At 46.7% G+C, this 19514-nt stretch overlaps 3 non-coding genes across 3 annotated transcripts; 2 read left to right on the top strand and 1 right to left on the bottom strand.

The window, feature by feature from the left end:
* Positions 1–2395: 2395 nt before the first annotated feature.
* trnar-gcg (transfer RNA arginine (anticodon GCG)) lies at positions 2396–2485 on the top strand. Its single transcript is given in 2 exon segments — positions 2396–2432; positions 2450–2485. It is a non-coding gene; the product is annotated as a tRNA-Arg (tRNA).
* Positions 2486–5699: 3214 nt separating this feature from the next.
* On the bottom strand, positions 5700–5782 carry trnaf-aaa (transfer RNA phenylalanine (anticodon AAA)). Its single transcript has one exon. It is a non-coding gene; the product is annotated as a tRNA-Phe (tRNA).
* Positions 5783–17554: 11772 nt separating this feature from the next.
* trnae-cuc (transfer RNA glutamic acid (anticodon CUC)) lies at positions 17555–17626 on the top strand. The gene has a single exon. It is a non-coding gene; the product is annotated as a tRNA-Glu (tRNA).
* Positions 17627–19514: the final 1888 nt, after the last annotated feature.

The following is a 19514-nucleotide window of genomic DNA, read 5'->3' on the forward strand; positions in this document are numbered from 1 at the left end:
GATGACATATGCCTTCTCATCCAGGCAGCATATTGATGAACCTCCTCGCCATCCTCCAAAGTCTGCACTTCCTTCCTGTAATGAGGTGACCAGAATAGAGTGTGTCCTATCCAGAATTTCATAAAGTTGCAACACAGCATCCAGACTCCTGAACTCAAAACCTGGACAAACAAATGTAATTATGCAATATGCATTCTTCTTATCCCTGTCAACCAATATAACCTCTTTCAGGGAGCTATGGACTTGGACCCCAAGTTCTCTCTGTACATCAACACTGTTATGGGTCCTGCAAGTAACTGTGCAATGTCCCTGTACATTTGATCTCCCAACGTGCTAAGGGAGATAATCCACCCAAATGTCGCCAGATTGTACTGCATCTGCTATTTCCCCGCACCTATCTGCAACTGAATAAGTTTATATATATATTTACACCTATAACCTTTTATATAACCATCTTTTATAGTTTCAAAATAACAAAAAAAGAAAAGGGCCTGAAGCAAAAATTTGAGCAACCTGCATGTTCAGTACTTTAGCAACTATCACAGCTTGTAAACGCTTCTATTCAACTAAGAGTCTTTCAATTCTTCTTTGGGGTATTACGCCCATTCTTCCTTGCAAAAGGCTTCTAATTCTGTGAGAATCTTGGGCCGACTTAAATGCACTGCTCGTTTGTGGTCTATCCACAGATTGTGGGCTCTTTTCCTTTTTTTCTTATTTTGAAACTGTAAAAGTTGGAAATAAAAAGTAACCTTGCTTGAAATATTAAAGAAATGTGTCATCTTTAACCTTCTGCCTTTTGGCAATCAGGTCGTCTTTTACTCGCTTAGTTATTCACAGAAATTTTGACCAGGGGTGCCCAAACTTCTGTATGCCGCTGTATATATATAATATTAGATTGGATTAGATTACATACCTTTATTAATCACATGTGCATTGAAACACACAACGAAATGCATATTTTGTGTAGAGTGTTCTGGGTGCAGCCCGCAAATTATGTATACCGTGGCATTCTTTGGCAATCTTCTGCCGTATCCGGAACATAACCAATCTTCGTATCGACTGAGAATAAACCAGCCCACCCATTTAAATTTTCTTCCATGTCATTGTCATGTATCACACACAGCTGAGGTCCCATTTTGGATTCCTGCAGAACACCACTAGTTCCAGGCCTCCTGCCAGATTAAGGCCCATCTATCACTATCCTCTGTCTTGAATAAGCAAGCCACTTCTGAATTAAAAACAGCCAGGTTTCCGTGGACGTCATGCACTTTAATCTTCTTGATGAACCTACCATGAGGGACCTTGTCAATCCACTCAGTTAAATCCATGTAGACAACATCGACAGCTCCACCTTCATCAATTACACTCGCCTTCTCCTCGAGAAATCTCAATTAAGTTGCCCCGCTCCAAGCCATTCTGACTGTCCCTAATTAGGCCATGGTTTTCCAAATATTCATAAATCCTATCACTCGGAATCTTCGACAATCGCTTCCCTGCCACTAACGTGAGATTCACCGGTCCATAGTTTCCAGGATTATCCCCGTTAATTAAAGAAAAACATTGACTACTCGCCAGTCATATGCGACCTCTCCTGTGCCTGGAGAGGGTCACGAAGTTCTCGGTCAATGCTCCAGCAATCTCGCCTCTCTCAATAACCTTGAGTATACCCCATCGGGTCCTGGGGAGTCAGCCACTATAATGTTTCTTAAGAATCACAAAACTCCCTCTTTGTTTATCTCAAAATTCTCCAGCATATCAGCATGCTCCACAATGATCTCACTATCCACTAAGTTCTTCCCCTTGGTAAATACCGACGCAATGTATTCATTTAATAACTCGCCCACATACTCCCTCCACTCGAAGCACATGTTACCTCCTTTATCTTTGAGTGGTCCTACAATCTCACCAGTTATTGTCTTCTTCTTGATGGATACATAAGATACCTTAGGATTCTCCTTAATAAAACATGACAAATACTCTTCGTGGCCCCTCCTGACTGTCCTAATTCTATTCTTCATTTCTTTTCCAGCTTCTTTAAAAATTTCGGAGTTCCTTTGAATTTAGCTTCCGAAATTTTACATACGCTTATTTTGTATTATTCTTGATTAAGATCAACATCTCTTGCGACACCTAAGGTTCCTTTACCCGATTGTCTGAGTGCATCATTTTCCAAGATTTTCATGCTTTCACTTCATTCAGTTTGTAAGGCCTGCATTCATTGTCCAATGGGAAGGTGCTGGCCTTCATGAAACGCTGCCATAATTCTTGTGATGGTGCTCCCACATGCTGTCAGGGACGGAGTTCCATGTTTTAGATCTGAGGAAACTGGCAGACGGTTTGAAGGCGTTGTGTCTGGACGTGCTGAGGACTGTATTCACTGGTCTATGGTGCCAGCGACCGTGTGGCCTAATGGAGAAGGCGTCTGATTGCGGTAACAAATGTTGGAATGATCAGAAGACTGCAGGTTCGAGTCCTGCCACGGTCCTTTGCCGTTGAACGAAAATAACGTTGTTGTCAGCTTCGAATTTTAATGAGCGCAGTTGTTGCCTCATAGCCCCAGGGATGCGGGTTCAATCTTGAGCTCCGGCGCTGTCTGTGTGGAATCTGATCCTCGTTGTTGGATATGTTTGGACATACACGTCATTGAACTTTAACTGCGGGAAGGAGTGTTCTGTGGTCCGACAGAGATGACCAGATCGAATGGCGACCATCATGTCACTTGGAGCATTGAAGTGAAGAATATTTCCCATCAGGTCGATAAACGACATGAAGGGGAAATAGCATGTGGTCGTTTTCCCAATACACCTGTTGTTCTTTTCCTGATGATCGGTTAAGGCCGTGGGCTCTGGAGGTGTTCTGTGCGTAGCCCGGATGTGTATACAATGCATCCACTGAATGATGCCGAACCCTTTTTCATTCTCTGGTGAAGAGTAGCCATAGTAATCTTAGCTTGTGTATTGTAGATGAGTGGGACGATATCAACGCCAAGGGAGGTGATCAGATTGTTTCCAGTTGTAGGTCACTTTCTGACGGAAACATGCATTGATTTGGCCGGTTTTCCTTCAGCTGTCAGTTTACCGTGTGCAATTCTCTGTAACTGAGTTAGTGAAAGAAACACCGGGGAAAGTCATTACCACAACTTGCACAAGTCCACTGTTTATGCCCACAGATTTGTTCCGCAGTTCTGGACGTCAGCACACCTGCACGTCCCCGTATCACTTGTGATGTCATCGTATTGTTCGGTCAGTTTGTTCTGGAAAGAGTTTGGAGAATTTAATAACAGGAAATCCGCATTGTTTCACTCTGTGATGAGCGTGCATTTCAGCAGTGATTTGTTTGTGAATGAAAATGGCGTGTGTTTTGGGAAAGAATTCATGAACCAAATCTCCACACATCCCACAGAGGTTTTGGTCAGCCCGTTCAAGCTCATTGGAAGCTACACATTTTAAATGGAGTCGACTTCCTCGTGGTTTTGTGTGGATTGGTCTGTGACTTTTCTGTGGAGGGCAACCGTGCAGTTTGATGGAGGGCAGGTCTTCTGATTTAAAAGTGTGATTGCCGTCATGCGATACACGAACATGCTGGAAATGTGTGGCACAGTAAGGTGACAATCAGCGCGGATTCGATCGAAGCAGAAATATTTGGGAACGTTGTCAAATTATGGCTCAGGGAAATTGGATACAGAAAATTGCCTCGAATTCAACAGAAATTGAGGATGTTTTAATATCTCGGGGCAGGGACTGATTTCATTATGAAGCTGATCCCAGTCATGATCACGTTGAGATGTATCAAGTGGTCAATTAATCAATGAGATCACCGTTTTTTTTAAAGTCCCACATTGAATTGTAGCAGTTCCGGACACTTTGTGATCCATGACGTTCCAGTATTGTTTCCCTAGCAGGTGCATTTTCTCTTTCTTGAACCAGCGCTGATATACTGCTCTGATGAAAGGATCGCGACCGGATTGTCCTCACAGACAACAGCAGTGCCTTGCGTTCCGCGCTATTCTTCAGGATAAGGAAATACACAGGGCTTAATTGCACGAGTTGTTCTAATGGATCAACTTCCTTGACCTGAAACTGGATTTTCATTTCTTCACATGAAAAGCACAAAAGCACAAATATCACAGAATGGCTGCAGCAAGGAAGGATCCATTATGCCAATCGAGCGTACACTGTCTCATTGTGAGAGCCACCCATTGAGTCCTCCTCAACCAGACGCAACTCAGCTTCCGGCAACGTGATTCATTTTACTTTTTTCATTCCAGCGACTTATGCAGCTCCCAGCTGAACACTGGATTTGATTCTCCTTCCCTGCTGGCGAAGTCACTGCGACCCTGTTATTTGCTGCATGAAATAATATTTTATTCCATCGTACTTTCGGTGCCATTCTAGCCCAAAAAATTGCCGTGGCGAGAAACTACCTGATTCGAAGTTTGTCCACCTGGATTTTCCTGACAAATAAGCAAATTGTGTAAGTCAGTGTTCAACAGTCTTCTCCGGCGTATCGATATGGAAGCACATTCGCAAATCATCCCAGTTTTGTGTTACAGGGTAACGATGGCTCGAAGATATTGAGATTACATGAATACAATTTCAGGGCGGCAAATTTTGAATGTTGAGATTTTTTCCCTTTAATCCGCCAAATTTCCAGAATGAACACTGAAACGTTTGATTCTGTCTTTGCCCGGTCAGGACTGGATGGGGTCCCTCTGGGTCTGTGTGAATTGGACTCGTACTTTGCTGTTATGTTTGGGTGTGCCATGTCGCCTGTCGTTATTGGGCCTGGTTTTACAGGCAAAACGAATCGTTCGCAAGTATTTTCTGTGAAACGGGATCTAATGTGTTCAATTCTACATATTTTTATCACGCATCACCGCAAACTCTGACAGAACGCCAAATGTCCCTCGGTCAGTTTGTCCAAAATCTTCCTTGGATCCTCACAACACATCTTCACAAAAATCCTCCTCACTTTTCACAGTCCCACCCAGTGTTGCGCTGTCGGCAAACTTCCAAATGTTGCATTCTGTTTCCTCATCTGACTGTCTATTTTAATGTCCTGACTATCGGATTACTACCTTCATTTTCCTCTCCTTCAACCAGTTTTCAAGCCATGCCAGTACATTACTCCCAATCCCTGAAGTTTAGTTTTACACATTATCTGCTGATGTGATACCTGAATCAAAGACCGTCTGCTAAGTCAGGTGCTTAGAAAACTATCCAAAATGGAAGGTAAAGTGCCTTCTGAAAGAAAATATATAAATATGACGGCACCGGAGTGGGCCATGCAATGTCTTTGATCCATCTGCGGACAGCTCAGACAGAGTCCACCTTGGACAGAAATCACTCAGCTGCTCCTCCATTGTACCCGGATCCTCATGACCCCATCGGACTCGATCCACCCAAACAGTTTTATCTTTCGCCTCAAACACAATCTGACAATGTCGACAAAATAACATCGATCTGTTTTCTTGCTCAGTGACATTTCATTCCTCGCTGGAAGGTCGCTGACCAGAAAAGTTGACTCATCCTCTGTCTCTATGGATGCTGTCTCACCTGTTGAACAAACGTGGATATTAATTTAGGCCCTAACGTCCATGCAACAGCAGAAGGCACTCGGTTTAACCGCAAAAGCTGATGATTTTCAGCCAATCCCTTTGGTGTGAAATTTGATTGTAACCTCTCGGGTAAATGTAAACCAGCTGCGAACAGGGTTCTATCCTACGCGGGGAAACGCCCATTGGATTTTTAATCCAACGCCTAATCCACTCGGCCATCGTAGCTCCCGCAGGGAAATCGAGTTTATGTCACATATTAAAGGAGCAAGTGATGCTGACAGCCGAGAGAACGGGAGACTGTGAATAATTTAATTTTTACTTCGGCGAATTTTAACCGGAAAGGATTTTGAAAACGAAAATTAAAGAGTATGGACGAAAGCGAAAGATGACAGAATAAAATTGCAAATAAAGTATCAGAAAATCTGCAGAGGTAATTGTATGTTTGTGTTTCCAGAAATGAAACGGTAATTCAAAGGCAGCAGTGCTAATGGAACAGTGTGAGGCACTCGGCGCACCACAACAGGGATGCTGAGTTGGATTTTACCACGGGTATAGACGGGACTGATCAGGCTAAGAAAAACTAAATCATGGCGCGGATCATGGTGTGGTTGGATGCGGAGGGCGTTTGGAAACTACAGTTCGTTGAGAAGATCTTCCACCTTTGTCTCCTTCTGTTTCACAGCACAGCAGAAATGCTTCCAAATTGTTGCCTGAACTGGTTGAATTTCTCAGAATTTCTGAGGCAGTGGAAATAAAAATGAAAACAGCAAATGTTATTGCTGCGTTGAGCAGCTCAGGGAGCTTCGGTGGAGAGAGCTTCCCTTCGGTCGGAGCTATGTTTTTCAGACAAAGAAACAACACGTTCTAAATGCACGTTGTTCTACACATGTTGTAGGATTTGGGAGTTATTGGGTTTGAAGACAGGGGTGCGGATGGATGTGCGGAGGGTGTCAAATAGCTACAGATGTATTGTGCGATGATTTTGAATGTGCTCATTATATTAGAATTGAATGGATCCATTTCCATTTGTTGATGAGTACAACAGTTCAAGTGTGTTTATTATTTTTGTCTGTAAGATAATGAACACGTATGAGCGACGTCGCGAATGTTGTACATAATTTAGCATTGAACATTCTATCGACAGCCGTTTCTTTGACTGAATTGACACGGCAGCGAACTCCAACGACAACAATTTAATCCAGTGTGTGTGAAAGCGCTTCTCCTCATCACTCTCCGAAATGGTCAAGCACGTAGTTTGAGTCCGTGAGCCCAGTTGTCCCGTTAACAACATGAACAGCTCTTGTAGAGATAGTTTAACCTCTGTGGTTGGAAAACTATCAGAAACAATGGATCAAGAGAAGATTACGAGTCACTTGGAGGAACAGTAATTAATTAGGTCAGATCAGCACAGATTTGTGAAGGACAACTCGAGTTTAATCCTGATGAGTTTTTTTAATGTGGTAACTGATAGGACTGCTGAGGGTGATGCAGTCGGTGAGGTGTACATGGACTTCTGAAAAGCCTTTCCCCAGTTTCTATGAGATCGAAAATGTTGATGCGTCTGGCGTTGAATTCATGATCACAGTATGGGTATAGTGGTGGCTGAAGAATCAAAATTGGTGGAGCTTTGGACAGCGACGGAGGTTGTCAGAGGATGAAGCAGGATACAGATCAGGCGGAAATTTGGGCGGAAAACCTGGCGGATGGAGCTTTATCCGGACAAGTGTGAAGTGCTGCATTTTAAGGAGCTCGTGCAAGAGGAAAGTATACAGTAAATAGTCGTACTCATCGGAGCATTGATGAGCAGATCAAACTTTGGGTGCGTGTCCATATCTCCCTGAAGTGGCAAAACAAGTGGATTGGGTGATTCGGAAGGCGTGAGGCATATTTACCTTCATGGATCGATGTACTGAGTGTAAAGTTTGGGAAATGATGTTCAAGCTGTATAAAATGTTATTGAGGATACATTTGGAGTATTGTGTGCAGTTCTGGTCACCACTTTACAGGAAAAGATGTGAATAATTTGGACAGGGTGCAGTGGAGGTTAACCACGATGTTTCCTGGAATAGAAAGTGTTTGAGAAATGGAGAGGTTGTCCAAAAACTTGGATTGTTTCCTTTTCAACGTCGGAGGCTGAGAGGCGACCGGACGAAGTTATGAGAGACCAAGTTTGCATGGGAAGCAAGAGGTCTTTCCTCAGGATGAACTGTGCAAAACTTTGGTTGGGTCGCATTTGGAGTACTGTGTGCAGTCCTGGTCGCCACATTGCAGAGGGGCTTTAGAGACGGTAGCAGAAATGTCTCACCAGGATGGTATCTCTAATAGAAAGTATTTGCTAAAAGGAGAGGTTGGACGAACTTGGATTGTCTCTGTGGCGCGTCGGAGAGCTAAGGGCGACCGGATAGAATTATGAGAGGCATATAAGGAGTGTTTTTCCCCGGGTAGAACCGTCAAATACTGAAAGGCATCAGTGTAATATTAGAGAGGAGAAACTTCAACGATATTTGCGAGACAAGCTTTTATTCCACAGCGAGTGGAATGTATCAGGGGAAGCGCGCTGCCAGGGGAAGGGTGAAAAGCGATAAGATAGCGACATTTCAGTTGCATTCATACAGACACATGAAAATACAGGAGATGAATGTGTACAGACCACGTACAGGCCGATAGTATGAACTAGACTGCCATCATGGTCAGCGTAGGGCCTGTTTCTGTTCTGTCGTCTTTGAGTGGCTTCTTATCTTGTGTAGGAAGAGGAATAATGAAGTACCCAGGGACTGGTGTTGAGGTCTCTCCTTATTCTTTTTTAAAATTTATTGATGACCTGTAATTCGAGGTGCAAAGTACATTTTCTGTATATGCGGTGGACACGAGGCTGGGCATGTTTGAACAGCCAGGAGGAAGGTGATACATACAATGGATATAATCGCATGACAGATGCAGTTTAAGCTGGAGAAACGCGCGGTATGACACTTTAACAGAGAATGAGGACAAGCAAGATCGAGTGAACGATTTTCTTTTGAAATGCGTGCAGGTGCAAAGGCCGCTCAGGGTATGTGAACAGAAGTCATTGAACGCGGTTGGGCTCAGTGAGAACGCGCTCAATATGGCATGGTCACCTCGATGCTGAACCGCACATGGGAATACAAAACATGTGGCAGTTGTGCTGTGTTTTCTTCCACAGAATTGGTGTGGTCTCCACGTGAGCAGTTTTGTTCTAGTCGCCCAATTACAGAAAGGATGTTAAGGCATTTGCGAAGGTCCAGCAAAGGCGGAGGAGAATGTTTCGTGCTATGAGGGACAACTATTTGAAAGATGGATGAGAGAGACTGGAAATATTTCTTCCAAGTGGTGAAGGCAGCGTGATATCCGTTTGAACTGTACTCAGTAATCAGCGCCTGAGTCAAAGTGAGTTTTGGGAGGCTGTTTCATTTGCAGGAGAACACTCGCGCTAGAGGTCACGGGTTCAAAGTAAAGGTGAAAGGATTGAGAAGTGACTCTTGATTGAAATAAGTAAATTGCCGCTACCCACTTTAACACTCTGAGGTTTGGATGCTGTAGTTCTCGGTTTTGATGTACAAAGGAACAGCACTGTTTTTGATAATCACAATGAGGATAAATCTCTTCACTTGCTGAGCGAGGAAATGACTCCCAATCTCAGAAATCTGCAGGGGCCGAGCTTCAGAAGGCAGCAGATGTATCTCTGGACGCCAAATGTTTCAGTGTGTTTGCAGACGGAGCAGGTATATGGTGTGGTAATCGATGGTCAGCCCGGAATCGTGCTGAATGGCGAGGAAGACTCCAATTACCCGGTCATTCTGTTATACTTTCTACATTTCGATGTTTCTCATAGTTGGCTCCATTGAAATTATCATTAGTCAACGTGTGAATCGTCTCTCGGTCATCGCCCCTGCAACCCACCGGTTAAACTCATCCAGTTATAACTTGTCTGGGAGTTTCATTCCAGCGCTCGTATTCAGCACAAGCAGGTGCGGGGAAATCTTACACGAATGCAACAAAACTTCTGAACAGTTCAAGGCCATTATCCAATCATACCTAACACTGATCTCACACCACTACGCCGATTTATTATCACTATTTATTGGTTTAGGAGCCTGTATTTTTCATTCATCTTCAACCCATTGCGAGCCTAATCCCCCAGTTGCTTGAAATGTATTTGAATCTTCGTGCTCTGAGCTAAACGGTGTCAGGTGGGTTTAGTTCGGGGAGTTAAATTGCCACATCGGCAGAAATGTACACAATGTGAAAGGGCTGGAGGGCTTGGAATTTTTGAAATGTGTTCAGGAAAGTTTTCTATATCGATATATACACGTACCAACGAGAGAGAATGCAATACTTGATTTCCTATTAGGGAACCTGACAGGACAGGAGACACAAGTATGTGTTGGTGAACATTTTGTATCCAGTGGCATTAATGTCATTAGTTTCAAGTTCATTCTGGATAAGGATAGGTCTGGTCCTCGAGTTGATATTCGAAATTTGAGAAAAGCAATATTACGGAAGTGAGAAAGGATCTGGGAAGAGTGGTTTGGGATAAGTTGTTTACTGGCAAACATGTGTTCGGTAAGAGGAAGTCCTTCAAAGGCGAAATTTTGAGAGTGCATAACATGCATGTTCCTGTCAGAATTAAGGGCAAAGTTAACAGGCATAGGGAACATTGGTTTTCAAGGGATATTGGTGATCTGCTTAAGAAAAAGCGGGAAGTGTATAGCGGGTATAGGCAACTCGGAAAATATGACGTACTCGAAGAGAGTAGAAAATGTTATAAAATACTAGAGAAGGACATCAGAAAGGCAAAAGAAAGACATGAGGTTGCTTTGGCAGATAGTGTGAAGGTAAATCCGTGGGTTTCTACAAGTATATTAAGGGTGAAAGGATAGTAAGCTCCCCGAGAATATCAGAGTGCTCGTCCATGTGTGGACCCTCAGGAGATGGGGGAGATCTTCAACCGTATTTTTTCATCATTATTTACTCAGGAAACCGACATTGTCTACATGGAAGGAAGGGAAACAAGCAGTAGTGTCATGGAACGTATAGAGATTCAAGGTGTTCGCTGCCTTTAAGCGAATAAAGGTAGACAAATCCCCAGGGCCTGACAAGATATTTCGTCGGACCTTGACAGAGACTAGTGTAGAAATTTCACAGGCCTGACAGATATATTTAAAATGTCCTTCGCCACGGATGCGGTGCCGGAGGACTGGAGGGTAACTCATGTCTTTCTGTTGTTGAAAGAAGGCTCTAAAAGTAAACCAGGCAATTACAGGCGGTGGACCTGACATCAGTAGAAAGTAAATTATTAGGTGTTGTTCTGAGAGATCGGATATACAAGTATTTGGACAACCAAGGGCTAATTAAGGATAGTCCGCATGTCTTTGTGCGTGGTAGATCGTGTTTAACGAATATTGTAGATTTTTTCGAGGAGGTTACCAAGAAGGTAGATGAAGGAAAGGCTGTGGATGTTGTCTGCACGGACTTTAGTAAAGCCTTTGAGAAGGCCCCACATGGAGAGTTAGTTCAGTATGTTCAGACACTAGGATTCCATGGAGAGGTTGTAAACTGGATGCGAAACTGGCTGCGTGGGGAAAGTCAAAGAGTGGTAGCGGACGATTGTTTCTCAGACTCGAGGCCTGTGACTAGTGGTGTGCCTCAGGGATCTGTACTGAGATCACTGTTGTTTGTTGTCTATCTCAGTAATCTAGAAGATAATGTGGTAAATAGAACAGCATGTTTGCCGATGACACTAAGATTGGAGGCTTTGTGGACAGAGAGCAAGGCTTTTAAAGCCTGCAGAGGGATCTGGACCAACTGGAAAAATGGGCCAGAAAATGGCAGATGGAATTAATGCAGACAAGTGTGAGATGTTGCATTTTAGAAGGACAAATCAAGTAGGACATACAAAAAATGGTAGGGCACTGAGGTGTGCGGAGAAACAAAGGGATCTGTGAGTTCAGATATATAATACCCTGAGAGTGGCGTCGCAGGTAGACAGGCTTGTAAAGAAAGATTTTGGCATCCTGGCATTCATAAATCAAGCATTGAGTATAGGAGTTTGGATGTTATCGTGAGGTTATACATAACACAGTGGTGAACCCAAATTTGATACATTGTGTGCAGTTCTGGTCATCGAACTATCAGAAGGATCGCAGTGAGATCGAAAAAGTGCAGAGCAGATTTACTAGCATGTTGCCCGTTCTTCAGGAGTCGAGTAACAGGGAAAGATTGAACAGGTTTGGACTTTATTCCTTGGAGCGTAGAAGAATGAGGGGAGATTTGATAGAGGTTTACCAAATTATGAGGGGTATGGACACAGTAAATGTTAGTAGTGTAGCGACTCACCGTCAGGGCAAGCGAACCGGTTCGGCAGTCGGGTCGCAAGGCGTCGGAGCGGCGAGGTCCAAGATGGCGGCGGGCCTTCGTTTTCCCCGAGCGACGGGGAGAACCCACGCGTGGGAAAGACTTGATGACGTAACATATACGTCATTGCCGGTTGCATTGGGCGGGAACAGTCTCCCTTAAAAGGCCCGCGCAAGGCGGGAAAATAAAGCAGTTCTGTTCAGAAACTCTACGACTCGGTTTTGTGCTCATTCCGCGGTAGCAACCGCTACATTGGTGACCCCGACTGTCCAAATGGATTTTGGACCCACACAATGGGCTGCAACGCAGCATCCAACACATTGGCACTCAAGCTGTCCACCTTTTGGACGCTTCGTCCCTGCGTCTGGTTTCACCAGGCCGAAGCGCAATTCCACCTTCGGCGGATCACCTCCGACTACACAAAGTACTACTATGTGGTCAGCTCTCTGGACCAGGAGACAGCCGCCCAGGTCAGTGATTTCATCCAGTCCCCTCCGGAGGAACATAAGTACCCAGCTGTCAAAGATCTTCTGATTCGGACCTTCGGCCTCTCCCGTTGTGAGCGCGCCACCGCCTCCTTCATCTCGATGGCCTGGGGGACAGATCCCCATCCGCGATAATGAATGAGATGCTGGCATTGGCCGAGGGGCACAAGCCCTGCCTAATGTTCGAACAAGCCTTCCTCGAACGACGACCCTATGACGTTCACCTGCTGTTGGCCAACGCTGATTTCAGCAACCCTCGTGCGGTGGCTTTCCGGGAAGATGTCCTCTGGAAGATCAAACACGAGCTGGATTCGTCCGCGGGCCAAATCCCTAGGCCGCGATATCAACGCCCGCCTAAACCAGTCCCAGCAACCGGGCGAACACGCCCCAGAAACACAGACGACGACACTGGCAACCAACTGTGTTTGTACCATCAGAGGTGGGGCGCGGAGGCCCGTCGATGCCGCCCACCCTGCAAGTCAGGGAAACGCCAGCGCCAGCCGCCGCTAACAGCTACGGCGGCTGGCCACCGACAAAGCCCCCTATTCGTTCGGGACAAGCAGTCCGGGCGGCGTTTCCTCGTCGATACTGGAGCAGAGGTCAGTATTTTGCCCCCGACCGGCCGCGACACTCATAACAGGCAACAAGGTCCGGTACTCAATGCCGCAAACGTCACAACGATACGGACTTTCGGTACCCGTACACTTCAGTTACAATTCGGCGGCAGCCGTTTCACCTGGACCTTCACCCTTGCCACCGTCGCCCAACCACTCCTAGGAGCCGATATCCTTCGGGACCACAACCTGTTACTCGGCCTGCGAGGGTAAAACTGCCAGTCCACTCCACAACCTTCCCAGACCTACCCCCTGGGAGAAACCAGCCTACCAGCCTCGCGCTTGGACTCCATTTTCCTGTCCGGCAACGAGTTCACCAAGCTTCTAGCCGAATTCCCATCAGTTCTGGGCACCTCAGTTTATGAATTCTATGCCCAAACACAGGGTCCAACACCACATCATTACCAACGGGCCACCACTTCATTGCCGAGCTCGACGCCTACCTCCAGACAAGCTCCACCTGGCAAAGGAAGAGTTCTGTCGCATGGAGGAGCTGGGGATTGTTCGCAGGTCAGACAGCCCCTGGGCCTCCCCCCTGCACATGGTCCCCAAAGTCACCGGCGGGTGGAGGCCATGCGGCGACTACCGCAGTCTAAATGACGCCACCACCCCGGACCGCTATCACATTCCTCACATTCAGGACTTCGCTGTGAACCTACATGGGGCCCGCATCTTTTCCAAAGTGGACCTCGTTCGGGGATACCACTAAATCCCGGTCCATCCGGATGACGTCCCAAAAACTTCAATTACGACCCCATTCGGCCTTTTCGAATTCCTTCCAATGCCATTCGGCCTTAAGAACGCCGCGCGGACCTTCCAGCGGCTGATGGACGCGGTAGGCCGAGACCTGGACTTCGTGTTCATTTACTTAGATGGCATACTAATCGCCAGTCGTGACCGCCAAGAACACCTTTCCCACCTCCGCCAGCTGTATTCCCGTCTCCGTGATTTCGGCCTCACAATCAACCCGGCCAAGTGTCAATTCCGGCTTGACTCTATCGATTTCCTCGGCCACAGAATCACCAGCGACGGAACAACACCTCTACCTGCCAAGGTGGACGCTATCCGCCATTTTGCCCGCCCCAGCCCGGTCAAAGGCCTACAGGAAATCCTGGGGATGGTCAACTTTTACCATCGGTTCATCCCTGCAGCAGCCTGTATCCTGCGTCCTTTGTTCGCACTGATGGCTGGTAAGGGCAAGGACATCGCCTGGAACGACGAGGCTGCGTCTGCCTTCGTTAAGGCCAATGACGCCCTAGCAAACGCAACGATACTTGTACACCTTAGGACAGACGTCCCAACCGCCCTCACGGTGGACGAATCCAACACCGCGGTTGGTGGGGTACTGTAACAACTAATTGAAGGCAGTTGGCAACCCTTGGCATTTTTCAGCAGGCACCTTAGACCACCCGAACTGAAATACAGCGCTTTTGATCGGGAACTCCTAGCGCTGTACCTGGCGGTCCGGCATTTCCGGTACTTTTTGGAAGGCAGGCCTTTCACCGCCTTCACCGACCATAAGCCTTTTTCCTTTGCCTTCTCCAAAGCCTCTGATCCCTGGTCAGCTCGTCAGCTGAGACATTTGTCCTATATTTCCGAATTCACAACGGATGTCCAACGTGTCTCTGGGCAGGACAATGTCGTTGCTGACGCACTTTCCAGACCAACCTTCCACAGCTTGTCCCTGGGTATCGACTATAAGGCCCTGGCTGCCGCACAGCAAGCCGACGACGAACTGCGCAGCTGCAAAACCGCAATCTCGGGCCTGCAGCTGCAAGATTTCTTGGTTGGTCCTGGTCAGCAGACCCTCCTTTGCGTAGTCGCAGCAGGTCAACCCCGCCCTATAGTTTCCGCAGCCTGGCGGAGACGCGTTTTCGATTCGGTACATGGTTTGGCGCACCCGTCCATCAGATCCACTGTCCGGCTGGTCGCCAGCAAGTTCATCTGGCATGGCCTGCGCAAACAGGTCAGAGTGTGGGCCAGGAATTGTCAGCACTGCGAGACATCGAAAATCCAACAACACACCAAGGTTCCGCGACAGCAATTCGAGCCTACCCGTAGAAGGTTCGACCACATCCACGTCGACCTCGTAGGCGCTCTTCCGGTTTCAAGAGGGGCTCGGTACCTCCTTACCATCGTGGACCGGTTCACGAGGTGGCCAGAGGCAACCCCTCTATCTGACATCACGACTGATTCCTGTGCCCGGCCGCTGCTCACAACTTGGATCTCACGTTTTGGTGTTCCAGCTCACATCACTTCAGAGAGAGGCACACAATTTACCTCCAGCCTCTGGTCTGCATTAGCTAACATGATGGGGACGCAGCTGCACACCACCACGGCCTACCACCCTCAATCAAACGGGTTAGTGGAACGTTTTCACCGCCATCTGAAATCAGCCTTGATGGCCCTCCTGAAGGGTCCTAACTGGGTTGACGAACTGCCTTGGGTCCTGCTCGGCATAAGCACTGCCCCCAAAGAAGACCTCCGCGCTTCGTCAGCTGAGCTTGTGTACGGGGCTCCCTTAGTTGTCCCAGGGAATTTCATACCTGCCCTTCGAGACCAAGGGGAACAACCCCCAGCAGTCCTACAAAGACTGCGCGAGAAGCTCGGCAACTTGGCCCCGATCCCCACCTCGCGGCATGGTCAAGACCCATCCTGTCAGCCCAAAGAACTACGAGACTGTAAGTTTGTTTTCGTTCGCAGGGGCACACCTCGGGCGCCGTTGCAACGACCATATGAGGGACCGTTCCGAGTCATCAGGAATAATGGATCCACCTTTATTTTGGACGTTGGGGGCAGGGAACAGATTTTCACGACGCACCGCCTCAAACCGGCCCATTTAGATATGCAAAAACTTGTCGAGGTTTCAACGCCGCGACGCAGAGGCCGACACCCTAAGCGGCAGCTGGCACAGCCCGGGGACCTTGGGACTGTATCGCCGGTTATGGAGGGGGGGGGGTTGTGTAGCGACTCACCATCCGGGCAAGCGAACCGGCTCGGCAGTCTGGTCGCACGGCGTCGGAGCGGCCTAGCCCAAGATGGCGGAGAGCATTCGTCTTCCCCGAATGACGGGAAGACCCTGCGCGCGGGAAAGATTTGATGACGTAGCATATACGTCATTTCCGGTTGCATTGGGCGGTAACAGTCTCCCTTAAAAAAGACCCGCGCAAGGCAGGGAAATAAACCAGTTCTGTTCTGAAACTCTACGACTCGTGTCTTGTGTTCATTCCGCGGTAGCAACCACTACAGTAGGCTCTTTCCACCGGGATTAGGAGAGATAACTACAAGAGGATTTGACTTCAGGGTGAAAGTGGACAGGTTTACGGAGAATACTGGGGGAACTTCTTCACAGAGAGATGAAAGTGTAGAACGGGCTGCCATCTGTTGTGGTAAATGTGGGTCACTCTTAAGTTTTAAGAATAAATTGGATAGATACATGGATGAGAGAGGTTTGTAGTGTTATGTTCTGGATGCAGGGCAGTGGGACTGGCGGAATAAAGTTTCGGCACATACTAAAAGTGCCGAATGGCCTGTTTTCTGTGCGGTTGTGTTCTCTGTTTCTATGGTTCTAAATGACCCGTTTCACACAATAAGAAAACTGACGCTGCTCCTGTTTTACGTATTGCAGTGATGCAGTGGGAGACCCGCATTTAATAAAGAATTCGATGAAAGTGTTTTATCATAATATTACTCCCAATTTTGGGTGCACTCTGTTCAAAATATTATTTTTGGTTTGTGGACAGAAACAGTGCAGCACAACAAAGTCTGCAAAAGCCGTTGACGAGCTGCTCAATTGTCTAAAACTAACATTTAATTACCCGTTTTTTTCTGATCGCAGTGGAAGAGTCCCTGAAGCAGATATGAAGGCTGCCTCTGTAACCCGCTGTCAGTTGGCATCCAGCACGAATCTGTGGACTCCACCTTCCCCATCACTTCTTCCCCAGAATGTGGGTTCCAATCGCAGTTTATCCATTTTCCGCGCTGCATCCAACGGCCCAGGCACTGATGATTTACTGTCCGATTTTAGTAGCATTTGGAGTTCCGGGTAAGTGATTACATCCAGACAACAAGGTTACGAATCGGCTATGAAAGATTTTCTAACTTTTATCTCGGCGACAGCCCGACTTTTACTTTTCCTTCGCCACAAATCTATTGACAGGCGAGTTGAGCTTTTATTCCGGCACTATCGAGCTCGGTAACTTTTCGTTTCGTTGACCATAAAACGTACGCCCTCATGTCCAGGATTTGCTTGTTTTCCGGTGTTTCTCGCGTGTTGTGTTTTGACTTTAAAGTCACGACAGGCAAAGACAGACTCAGTTAATTTTAGTGTTTCCATGCATCAACTGACCAACACTCCTCTTCGGTTACTCCCGGTATGATCCCCGCCAGCCCCATCCCGCTTTTGCTGTTTAGTGATCATAATGTTCTGCTTCATGAGCAACATGATTTGAAATCCGAACCATTTCCATCGCACACCTCATTTCCATCAAGTTTCCACTGCTGATCACGTATTCAGATCAGTAGCCTCCCTGGTGGCCTAGTGGTTAGGATTCGGCGCTCTCACCGCCGCGGCCCGGGTTCGATTCCCGGTCAGGGAAAAGTTCCTTTACATGGTGGGCCGAAGGGCCTGTTTTGTTCTAGTATTTACCGCCTCTACACCTCCCGCCGCTTTGAGAAGCTTTTGCTTTCTATCTACCTCCGATTATTTCATACTTCCACCTATGAATTTCCTGAATTTTTCAGCAATTCGCCAATATCCGTGCTTGACCCACCAGTAAGATCTCCTGATGAAGTTATTAATTCAAATTTATGTTTTGATTATTGATGTAACATTTTGAACTGAGCCTGAATGTCCAGTGTTTTTCCAGAGATCAGTTCCATCCTCATCCCCAATCTGTAACTGGAGTTCTGAGTTCAATCAGACCAGCTGTAACTAGCTCTGTAAATGTTCTGTGGCGGACGAATGTGAATTTTCGGATTGTTCCTTTATCACAGCGAACGCGGTGGCGATTGTGACCCTGTCCCGGGGAAAGGGCGGCATCTCCAGGCGTGTCTCTTGCTGCCTCGTAGCCATGGCAACGGCAGATCTGTTGGTCGTGACCAATAACGTGATACTATGTCAAATGAATGAATTATATTTCCCAACAAGGGTCTTGCACATTACCCAAGTGTGCTCTTTCCGTACGGCTCTTTATCATGCCGCCGCTGACCGCTAGGTGTGGTTTACACTCTCGTTCACATTTGATCGATATGTGATCATATGTTGTCAGAAGCTGAGGACTAAATTTTGCACCAAGAAAACTGCAGTCATGGTTATTTGGACTGTGATCGTGCTGTTCTGTTGTAACAACATCCCCGGTGCATCACTGTTCAAAGCTATTTAACACTACGCGGGGTACAGTGCGTTGTAGAGTGAAACTAATTTTTTATTTTGAAGCGGCATAGTTTATTTTCAGGTGGATTCATTATATTTTTAACCCAAGACTCTCGATGTTTCTGATATCACTGCTCAATGATCTAATCGTGGGACACATTTCAGCGGCCAGAAGTCTCCGGAAGAGGCTGAGACGCAGCAAGAATGATGCGACTCACAATGATGCTGAGATGGAAAACAGAAGGAAGTCCATCATCTTGCTCTTTGCTGGATCCGCTCACTTCGCACTGCTTTGGGTGACGTCTTTTGTAGTTTTTCTGTCAACACAAATTACAAAGCGCTTCTTTTTCAACAGGTGACTCTGATCCGATGATTATCGCGCACCAAGCCAGCTACATGCTCTTGAGCTGTTGCACAAAGGCTTGCATTCATGCAGTGACTCAGTCTAAGTTTAGACAGAAGCTGAAGAATGGGATGAAATATCCGCTGAGAATGACAATTCAATATATGAAGGAAGAAAATAACGCAGGGATTCCGGGCATTAGAACTCATCTCAGAACGGCATCTCATCTCCCGTTTCCCCTGAGACAAAACTTCCGATCAAACGTCTCTCGGCTACACCCGCAAATCGTGCGCATTTCCATAATTGACGTTATTGAACATAATCGACGATTTTGCCTCAGGTTAATGCCGAATGACCAGATGTTCATAGAATTGCACATAACCCAGCCCAAATGTAGTTAAAAGCTTTGTTTCGTGTTAGGGCTGATGTAATAATTCAGTGTTATGTTCTTGGTCACTGCCAGAGCATTTGGGAAGCAGAGAAGTGTGAAAATACCCGTGTAATTACTCTAAACGAAAGAAGGACAAACGTGTACGCGTTATGTTCAGTACAACAAAGCAATGATAATGATGAAGGCCACATTTTGGCTCCACTTTTACCATTGCTGCCAGCAACTTCGCGGTAGTGCTGTATCGATTATTTTGGAACTTTGGGGTGTCCGTTCTCGCCGCCAATAAACTCTTGTCTGCGGACAGTGGTTTCCAGCCGCCGCGAAATGTTGTCCCCGGTGATTAATATCTCGGTCTGGCCCAGGACAAACCGCTGTGTT

Source organism: Pristis pectinata, chromosome 14 (genome assembly GCF_009764475.1).
Source record: "Pristis pectinata isolate sPriPec2 chromosome 14, sPriPec2.1.pri, whole genome shotgun sequence".
NCBI classification, from domain to species: domain Eukaryota; kingdom Metazoa; phylum Chordata; class Chondrichthyes; order Rhinopristiformes; family Pristidae; genus Pristis; species Pristis pectinata.